Source organism: Theropithecus gelada, chromosome 8 (assembly GCF_003255815.1).
Source record: "Theropithecus gelada isolate Dixy chromosome 8, Tgel_1.0, whole genome shotgun sequence".
Taxonomy (NCBI): domain Eukaryota; kingdom Metazoa; phylum Chordata; class Mammalia; order Primates; family Cercopithecidae; genus Theropithecus; species Theropithecus gelada.
Genome location: NC_037676.1, coordinates 8,938,101 through 8,949,293, shown reverse-complemented (window position 1 = coordinate 8,949,293; position 11,193 = coordinate 8,938,101).

Genomic DNA, 11,193 nt, shown 5'->3' with positions numbered 1-11,193 from the left:
ACCAAATGCAGGAGTTTTAAACATAAAACAATAAAACCCCTTGAATTGGCAAGTGTTAAATGTCTTTCGTTGGTACAATGAGACTATGCTCTAAGATAATTTGAGTTTTATAGCAACAGCATTAAGTCTTTACATAGGTGAGCGTATAACATGTGAAATTTGTATATGCAATCCCATGAGTGCTTTTTCATAACCTCATGTGAAGAATGTTAAGGCTAGGTGAAGTGTAGAACTCTTAAAGCCGTTCACATGTGTATACATCCGGCTTCCTTGTAAACATATAGCAATAAGTACCAAATGTGATTCCGTGGATAACACTGAATTCAATCTAATTGAGTAAGCATCCATTAAACATGTGTTATATGTAAGGTCACATAGTCTGAGATACAAAGATGTTTATGATATTTTCTGTCTTTAAGAAACTCAATCCCTTAGGGTAGACAAAGGAGGTAGAACATGCAGAGGACAAACACAAAGAAGAAGTACAAAGGCTGAGAAGAAGGGTTCGATGCATGAGCAGTAAGAAAGGCGACAAACATGTTTGATAAAAGCTCAGTAATCCATTTAAATGAGCCCAGGGCCCAGTAGGGAGGCAGTGTAGCATTTCGCAGGAAATGAATGCTGTACTGACAAGTGTCTTGAATTTTAGTTTAAAGAGTATATGTGTTATTTATTAGACAATAAGGCAAATGGAATTTTTCAAGCAGCAGAGTAACATGAGTAAATTTGTATTGTAGGCTGTCTACAGTGGGAAAATATTTATGAGAACTAGCATGCAAAAACCATATGCAAAACAGTTACAGGGCCGGGCGCGGTGGCTCAAGCCTGTAATCCCAGCACTTTGGGAGGCCGAGACGGGCGGATCACGAGGTCAGGAGATCGAGACCATCCTGGCTGACACGGTGAAACCCTGTCTCTACTAAAAAATACAAAAAAAAACTAGCTGGGCGAGGTGGCGGGCGCCTGTAGTCCCAGCTACTCGGGAGGCTGAGGCAGGAGAATGGCGTGAACCCAGGAGGCGGAGCTTGCAGTGAGCTGAGATCCGGCCACTGCACTCCAGCCTGGGTGGCAGAGCGAGACTCCGTCTCAAAAAAAAAAAAAAAAAAAAAAAAAAAAAAAAAACAGTTACAATCATCTAAGGAAGAAATAGAAATTACTTGAGTTACTGTGTTGGAAGTTTAAATGAAAAGGAGGAGTTACATCTTAATATGAGTAGCATTGTGCAACTGGAATCAATTTGTTACCTTTCTATAGGAGGTGGAAGTGGCAGAAAGGAAGAAAACAGAGACTCTAAGATTCTGCCCCTCAGGCCCTACATTAGAATGATAACACTAAGAAATTTCTGAATGTCAAGAACAAGAACATAACTTTGAGAGGATATAAGGAGTTCACATATAAACCTGTTCACTTTAAAGTGAAATGAAACTTCATACCTGGATATCATAAATATGAGATTGGAGATGAGCAGAAACACGGATTCAGCAGATGGAGACTAGACATGAAAACCCTTATTGAGTCAGAGAGGTGAGACAGCTGGATGGAAGTGGAGTTGCAAATAAGAAGACGGCTGAAGAAGGAATATAGACACATTTGTAGCATCTGCATTTAGAGTGGGGCATTAGAAGGAAAAATAACAGCAAAAGAAAGAAAACAGGTGATTAGAAATACAGGAGGAGAATCAGTATAATGCAATATGAGAGAAAAGAAAATATTCTTAAAGGAAAGGTGATCAAATGCAGGTGCCTTTAGTTTCAAGGAGGATAAGGACTAAGAAAAGGGTGTGTGTGATAATTGTCACTTGTTACTAAAAGAAGCATTTCAGCAGATTCATATGTATAGAATCTGCCTGTAACTCCACCATCAATGAACGTTGGTGAGGCAGATGAAGCAAGGGTAGGCTGATCTTTTGAGGAGTCAGTCAACATAGGAAAAAAAGACAAATATGATGTTGAGGGAGAATCAGGATTGAAGGCATTCTTCATTTTCTTCCTTTGATAAAGAATGTTCTAAATTGAAAAAAAAAAATTGGCAGGAAATTGCACTTGTACTTATAAGAAACAAAATGTTTAAAAAATGTCAGAAAGAATCTTAGGTGAAAGACAATGGAATCATTAGACATTGAGGAAATTGATCTTCAGAAACAAATCAACGAAAGAGATAACTAACACACCACATAAAACAGGAAGGAGAGCAGTAAGGAGTTTTAGGAAAGTGAAAATACTCTGTACAATGCTACAATGGTGGATACATGTTATGATACATTTGTTCAACCTGTAGAATGTACAAGACCAAATGTAAAGCCGAATTTTAACCATTGACTTTGGGTGACAATAATGCATCAATGTAGGCTCATGGGCCATGTAGGTAACAATGGGGCTACTCTAGTGGGGGATGTTTGTAACTGGGGAGGCTGTGCATATGGGGTGGGGGCAGAGGGTAGATGGAAATTGTATTTTCTCTTCAATTTTGCTGTTAACCTAAAAGTGCTCTAAAAAAAGTATGTTAAAAAATGAAGGAGACTTTTTAGATAAAACATGGAGAGAAAGAGTAGAAATAAGAAGGAGAAAAAGAAGAATAAGGGAAGTTAAATGAGAGCAGCCAAATAAAAAAGCGTCCAGAGAGCATGTGGAGAGGGGCCAATCGAAGCCATCATTTGTGTTGCTATTTAACTCCACTTAATCAGAAACCGCCCTTCAAAACAAAACACCATGCATACACAAAAGCCTTTGTGAAAATAAGAAAGTAACTTTGGATCTGTTTAGTGAAACAAACAATAACCCATGGGACTGGGAGACATCCCGTGCAACTCTTTAAGCCAATGCAGATACTTGGATCCAAAGGATACCATAAAAATATAAGTTTCAAATAAATGCCTTGACATCTGAGGGCAGGGCTACAAGGTTCAATCCAATCTCACATGGAGGTCAGGAATAAAGACATTCAACTATGTATCTTGGAAGAATACTATGTGTTTTCATCATTTTTATTGTGTAGACAAGAGTGAGTGCAATTGAAAATTAGACTATCAAAAGTAAGAATAGCAGAATTCTGAGAAAGATGAGAAAATTGATAGCAAATTATATAGAGGACATTGGGACCTAGTTCAGTAAGGAAGGACATGAGGTGAATTTCTGCTGAGTTTCAAGGGGAGCATTTTATTTAGTTATGTAAATCCAAGAAATAAAAGACAAATGATAAAGTCACAAGTTACTGAGGTCTTTCTATGTGACATCAAGGTAGTCAGTTGCCTGACAAATCTCAAATAATTAACTTGGGAGTCATGTCATCAAAAGTCCCATTTTACAGATAAATAACAACCCCAGAGATTAGACAGCTTGTGCATTATCACATCACCTACTACATGGGAAGGGCAAGACTCACCCACAGATCCTAAGGCTCTCAACACTCCTTCCACGTTGTAGTGCAAACAATGCGGTTTGCATTACAGAATTCCAAAAGCTACATAGAAAGTTAATTCAGCTCCCATGCTTCATATTCATTCTTCTTTAACATACATTGAAACAGTCATAGGTTATTGCATTATAAAATATATATGTATACTTTGCATATAAAAATATAAATATGCAAAAATAAAAATATGCAAAAAATGAAAATATGCAAAATATGCAAAAATGTATAAAATATAGGTTATTGCAGGTTATTTGTAGGTTATTGATAGGTTATTGCATTATAAAAAATGCCTATTCTTGATACTACTCAATTTAAATATTTTAGATTACATTAAGGGAATGAGGTAGATTGTAGATGGCGATTTTTCGTGGTCCCTATTTAAAACATTGTCTTTCGTCTTAATTTTAGATCCAGGGGTACACAATGTACAGGGTTGTTACATGGGTATATTGCATGACACTGAGGTTTGGGCTTCTAATGATCCTGTCGCCCAAGTAGTGAACATAGTACCCGATAGGTAGTTTTTCAATTGTTAACCCCCATACTTCCCCCTTTTGGACCCCCGAGTGCCTACTGTTTCCTTTTCTTGGGTCCATGTGTACCCAATGTTTAGCTCTCACTTATCAAGTGAGAAGACATAGTATTTGGTTTTCTGTTTCTGTGTTAATTCGCTTAGCTTAATGGCCTTCAGCTGCATCCATTTTGCTGCAAAGGACATGATTTCATTCCTGTTTTTACAGCTGTGTAGTATTCCATGGTGTATATGTACCACACTTTCTTTATCCAGTCCACCATTTATGGGTACTCAGGTTGACTCCCTGTCTTTGCTATTGTAAATAGTGCTGCAATAAACATACGCATGCGTGTGTCTTTATAGTAGAACGATTTCTATTCCTTTGGGTATAACCTGGTACCAAGATTACTGAATCGAACGGCAGTCCTGTCTTTAGATCTTTGAGGGATCTCCAAACTGCCCTCCACAGGGGCTGAGCTAATTTACACTCGCACCAACAGTGGGTGGATAAACATTCTCTTTTCTCCGCAGCTTTGCCAGCATCTATTATTTTTTTCATGTTTTAATGATAACCATTCTGACTTGGCTGTGTGTACGTCGTCTTTTGAAAAGTGTCTTTTCATGTCCTTTGTTTACTTTTTAATGGGGTTATTTGTGTTGTTTTTTTTTTCTTGTTGATTTAAGCTCCTTACAGATTCTAGATACTAGTTCTTTGTCAGATGCATAGTTTGCAAATATTTTCTCCCATTCTGTGGGTTGTCTATTCTGCTGAGAGTTTCTCTTGCTGTATAGAAGCACTTCAGTTTACTTGGGTCCCATTTGTCTATTTTTGATTTTGTTGCATTTGCAAAGCATTGTCTTCAATACACTCAAAGTTAATCTTTAAGCTTTGTTTACCTACAGTTTGACTTATAAATCAACATGGGGTGTGTGATAATACAGCATTTTTGATTGAGTTATTTGTCTTCACTTCCTGGTAGATTTCAGAATATATACGGCTCTTTAGTTGTTTGTTTTTTTTTTCCATTCTTTAGTATTTTTTTCTTTAAAAACTTATTTTAGAAAACCTCAGTAAATCCTTAGAAACTTGACAGATTAAACTTATTTGATCTGTGGTTATTTTTCACCATATTCACTTTTAAGTGGGGGCACAGCAGAGATAAGGTTTCAAATGCAGACTCTAAGTCATACTTTGTGATCTTGGGCATGTTATTTAACCTTTCCAGACTTTAGTTGCTGCTTCTTAAACGAGAATGGTAATTATACCTATCCCAAAGAGTTGCTGTGAGAATTAAGTGAGTTAATAAATGTAAAACCCTTGGAACAGTGTCTGGTAATGAGAACATAAATCAGTTGACTAAAACCTAACAGAACTGTCATAGATATCAGACTTGCCTTGTCTTGTCAAATATATGAAATATTATTATAACTGCATTCCACATGTTTGAAAAACTTAGAGTCATGGAAAATGTTTTTTAAATCTCAAAATTATAGATATGAAAACTACAATTTATCATAGGGAAAATATAAAGCACAAGATTAATGGTGAATTAGTCATTCCAGAATAAAAGACTAGTGCATTTCAAGCCATATCAATATAAGTAGCTAAAATGAAACAGAGAGAAATATAAACAAATAAAAATTGAATAGAGCCTCTGTAAAAAGTAGAGCAATTCAAGTTGCTGAATGCTAGTGCCATTGGATTCTCCAAAGAGAGGAGGGAGGGGTGGAAACAGAAAAGAAATTGAAAATATAATAGTTAATTATTTTCTAAATTTTACTAATTCAAAAGAAACATGAAGAAGACACCACGATCAAATTGCTCAAAGACAGTGATAAGAAGAAAATCTTACAAAAAGCCAGAAAAAAAATGTGTATTGTGTATAGAGGAACAAAGATTAAGATTTACAGAAGATTGCTTAGCAGATTCAAATCATAGAAGGTTGTTCTCTGATCAAAAATGGAATTAAATTAGAAACCAATAACAGGAAGAATGGTGGTACACTCCCACATATTTGGAAACTAATCAGCACATTTGTAAATAATCCATAGATCAAAGAAAAAATCAAAAAGAAAATAAGGACATATACAGAACGAATAAGAAAATGCCATGTATTAAAATGTGTGGGATAACACTAAGACAGCCAAGTAAGAGCTGGAGTCCTAAGTTCTAATATTAGAGAAGAATTTCTTAATTGAATGATCCCAGTTTTCACATTAAAACACTAGGAGGAAAAACAAGTAAGTGTTCCCCCAATTTAGTACTAGAGGAAGTACTCATAATCACCATGAAAAGCATGACAGAAAACAATAGAAAACATCAATGAAACCAAAAGCTGATTCTTTGAGAAAATTTTAAAAATTATAAAATTGTAGTTAGCCTGATCTGAAAATAGAGAAGACACAAAATGTGAGAAAGGTGACAACACCAGAGAACCTACTAATATTAAAATAATAAAGGAATATAATGAGAAAATTAATGCTAACAAATCTAGCAACTTAGATGGGTGGGAAAATACTCTAAAAGATACGAACTTTCGAAGCTCATTCAAGAAGTAATAAACAGACCAAATAGCCATATAGCTAATAAAATTATTGAATTTGTACTTACAAACTTTCCCTCAAAAATGTTCCAAATATCTTTAGGTCTTGAAGGTATATGTAATGAAATATCACAAAGGTTTAAAGGAGAAACAATGCCTATACAACTCCTCTGTAAATTTGAAGAGGTACACACACTTACCTGCTTGTCCTGTGAGGCCAATATTATCCCAATACCCAAGTGAGAAAGAAAGTGCAGATCAATTGTAAGAAAAAAAAGTGCAGATCAATTTAGTCCATGAATATAGAAAGAGTGGTTCTAAACTAAATGTTATCAAATAGATTCCAAAAACATATAAAACAATAATATATCATGACCAAGTATTATGTATCCCGGGAATGCAAGGTGGATTGCATTAGAAAATCAATTGATATAATTTGCCATGCTAACACACTAAAGAGAAACAACAACAATAACGTTATTTTTTTCAATAGATGCAGATAAATATTTGACAAAATTCAACATCCATTATTGATCAAAACTCACTGCAAGCTATGAATAAAAAGTCATTTTTCTCTCCCCTTCAACTTGAATAAGTGTCTCTATGAGAACTGTTGTTAGTATCACATTTACTCATAAAAGACCATATGCTCTTCTTATGAGAAGATATAAAACAAGTACATCCATTGTCACTACGTCTGCCAACCATTATACTGAAGGTTTGATCCAGTGCAATAATAAAAGAAGATAAAACAGAAGGTGTATGGATTGGAAAGAAACAAAAAAACCTAAATTTATCCACAGAGGAAATAATGATGTATGTAGCATATCTAGAACAATCTATTTTAAATCTGCTAGAACTGATAAGTGAGTTGCAGAATTCAAAATCAAATAGAAAAACTGTATTTTTAAGTAATTGTGATGAACACTTGGAAGTAACAATTCAAAAATTATATAATTATCATCCAAAAAGAAATATTTAAGGTTTATTTACTAAAGTACACTTCAAAATTTATATAGTAACCACTATAAAGCATTGCTGATAGAATACAAATAAAGCAAACCCACATAAAAGGGGAGATATACATGTTCATGGATTGGAAGAACAAAAATTGCCACACCTCAATTCTTTCCACAGTGATAATGATAAGCAAAAGTTTTGGTATACAAAAAACAGAGAAAGTACCTTAGCCAAAACTCTTTTGGGAAATAACAAATTTGGAAGACTGAGTATAAGGCAGATTATATAACAATAGTGATAATGATAGTATGATATTACATAGGAATAGAGAGGTAGAACAAAGAGTAGAACTATAGCACACACACAGAAAAAATTAATTTTTGCCCAAGGTGCTATAGGAATTCAATGGAGAAGAGGTATTTTTGTTTAAAAAGTGCCAAAACAATTGGCCAAATTAATTTCATGTCTCATGTGCTCTAAAGTACTGTTTTTCAAAGTAGTTATGTTAGTCCATTTGAGTCAAAATAAATTGGTACATTTGTTTAAAGTCCAGCTTCTAAAGCTTTTGCTCAGCATTTGAATCTGAACCTCTAATGGGCTCTAGAGCCAGCGTCCCAAATTATTTGATAAACAATAGCATTTGAGAACCACTAGGCTGTAGGAGAAACAAGACGTGTTTATTTCAACATTTTAGCAAAAACACAATATAGTGGACTGATGGGAAGGGAAAATGAAGTGAAAATGTATGGGCACCAACTAGCTATGCAACCTTCATTAAATGAGTAATCTCTGTAGCACGTTATTCCATTTATGGAAACCAAGAGGAACATTTTGAACAACCCTAATAGTCTTTGCCACTCTCTTATTAAAGAACTAGGCTCAGCTGGGCGCGGTGACTCATGCCTATAATCCCAGCACTTTGGGAGGCTGAGGTGGGTGGATCACGAGGTCAGAAGATCAACACCGTAGTGGCCAAACATGGTGAAACCCCATCTCTACTGAAATACAAAAATTAGCTGGGTGTGGTAGTATGCTCCCGAAATCCCAGCTACTTGGGAGACTGGGGCAGGGGAATTGCTTGAACTTGGGAGGCGGATATGGCAAAGAGCAGAGATCGAGCCAGTGCACTCCAGCCTGGTGACAGAGTGAGACTCCGTCTTAAAAAAAAAAAAAAAAAAAGAACTAGGCTCATGGGGAAAAAACATATCCACCACTCTGGAAGCTCACACATGCTATTTCACGTGCTATTTTACTAGACCATAGAAAAATTAACTTTAAAATCTGTTAATATTTTAATACATTCAGGCAATGTTGAAATAAATCAAAACTGTACCCAAATTTTCTTTAAACCCAAGTATTTTTTCAGGCTTAAATGAGTAATCTCTGTAGCACGTTATTGTTTTCGCTCTTCCATTAAATTACTCTTAGCTTACTTAATAATCTTAATTTAAATGAATTTTGAAAATTGCATTGTGAAGATGATATTTTAGAAAGTTGATAAATCTGAAAATTTTTTAAATATTTTACATAATTTAAGTGTATTACAGGTCAATGTAAAGGTATGATGTCCAGAGCCTAGTTAGCTAAAATGCTGAACAATTAGAAAAAAACACTGCATCTAGGCAAGAACTGTTTTTCCATGGGCCACTAAAACAATTTCAAAGAGAAATCAAACTTTTTGGACTGTTGCTTTTGAGATATTTTGTCTGTTACACTTAAAAATCAACTGAAAACTTTACATGCATCTTGCTTTATCTTACCTATTTCATACTGGAATTTCAGCATATGCTTCCTACAAAATGTAGCATATGAAATAATTCATATTTAATTTGTTTTTATTATGTTCTGTAAAAAGAATTTTCCACTCTGTTTCTCCCCTACCCACCGTATGCACTCAGTTTCCCCCCAACACCCTACCCACTCAGTTTCCCCCCATCCACCCTATCCACTTGGTTTTCACCCCATCCACTCTACCCACCCATTTTGCCCCACATCCATCCTCCCCACTCAGTTTTCCCCCAACCCACTGGTCAAAATGAACTTCACAGCGCATGTGTTGTATTTGCCAGATGGTCAGGGCCATCCTCCTATAAAAGGCAGGGGCTCCTTCAGCTGAGGAGTATGCTGAACAGTTCTGCACTCACACAATTCCATCTGTCTTCCCCGCTTCACCCTTTCCATCCAGGACGTTAGAAGAAAGGAGAAACTGAATTGAATACATCCTGTTAAAATATTTGTTTTCACCTCTAGCTTTGAATAAATCCAATTAGTGCCTATATAAACATTTTGTTTAACCTGTGCAGGAGACTTATACGAGTTTATGAACCACCATTCCCATTTCCCTCACAAAAAACGTCTTTCATTTTGCATTACATTATACATTAAAGGCTTTGTTTCCAGAAAGATACTGAGTTGGGGGAAAGGAAAAGGTATTGTTACAGAAGCCCATGAACTATTGTACAGGAAACGTCAGAGATTTACTACAGAACACCACAGGTCATCTACAGGATATTCCGGCTAGTCTCTAACTAAAACCTTGGAAATAAAAGAATGGCCTTTCACAAAGGATTAGCCATTAGCCATCATTAACATACAAATCCTTGGAGCCTTCATGAGAGCAATAGTTATAATACTGACAGGTGTTTTAATGCCAACTAAACTGACTCCACTTTTTGAAATAGTTGTTTTCGATTACATTAACTATGTTGGACTTGAATTTCAACTGTGTTGTATGAATTATATTTTTACAATCAGCATATTTGAGTCGAAATGATAAGAATTATAAATAATTTCCAGATATAAAATGTAAGAGATAAATAATGATTTTAATGTCATACTAAAATGGTTCCCTTCGTTAGTCTCATTTTCCTGTGCCATGCACATTTTACATATTAGGAATTAAGTAGTCATTAGAAGCAGAACTTAGCACTGTTTTTACTTAGTTATCACTTTTTGATCAATGAAATTATTTCAGCGTACTATTTTCAGTTTTCTAGATTTGTTCTGAAAGTCATAGAATGCATATTAAATGAAGTAGATTATTTTTACCCAGCATATTAGCAAGACATGAAAGGGGGTGGTCATATTGGAAAGCATATGGTGAGAAACAGAAACTCACAGCCTTGTTCTTTGGAATTGTCGTCATCCATTTGGAGGACAGATTTGCTCTATTTCAAAAATCTTAAAAGGGTGCATACTCTTTGACCTAGAAAATCTTCTTCTAAGAATTTATGATAGAGAGAAAAAGTACATGTGTCCCTACTGCTGATTCTCATTACTCTTGCTGGTTATGTTCTTAATGTCACCACAAACACTGAATTAGTGAAGACTGAACTGCTGCCCCCAGCCAGAGCGTCCGGTAAGGTTCCTATAAGCCTCTGACTGCAACGTTTTCATGAGCTGATCAATATGTGTGTTTCCATTTAAAGACACCTTATTTGTTATATATTGTTGATTTAACATTGAACGGATGGCCAACAACAATATAACTCATGCAGAGAATGAATTTTACCTAACAGATGCATTTTCACTGTAAGACACATCACACCCTCTGGTGGCTAGGAACTCCAACAGGCACTTCTGCATATGCTTTGGGGGCATTTTAAACAGCAAAGTTGCTAAGGAAAGTTGCAAAATTACTTTAAAAAGACACAAAATTGACAAAAACATGTCATTAAATATACCACAAAAGGATACCTGTTTTCAGTATGAGAACTGAAGCAAGCAAGCAGAATGTCCTATTTTAGGCCTCAGCTGGGAATGTGT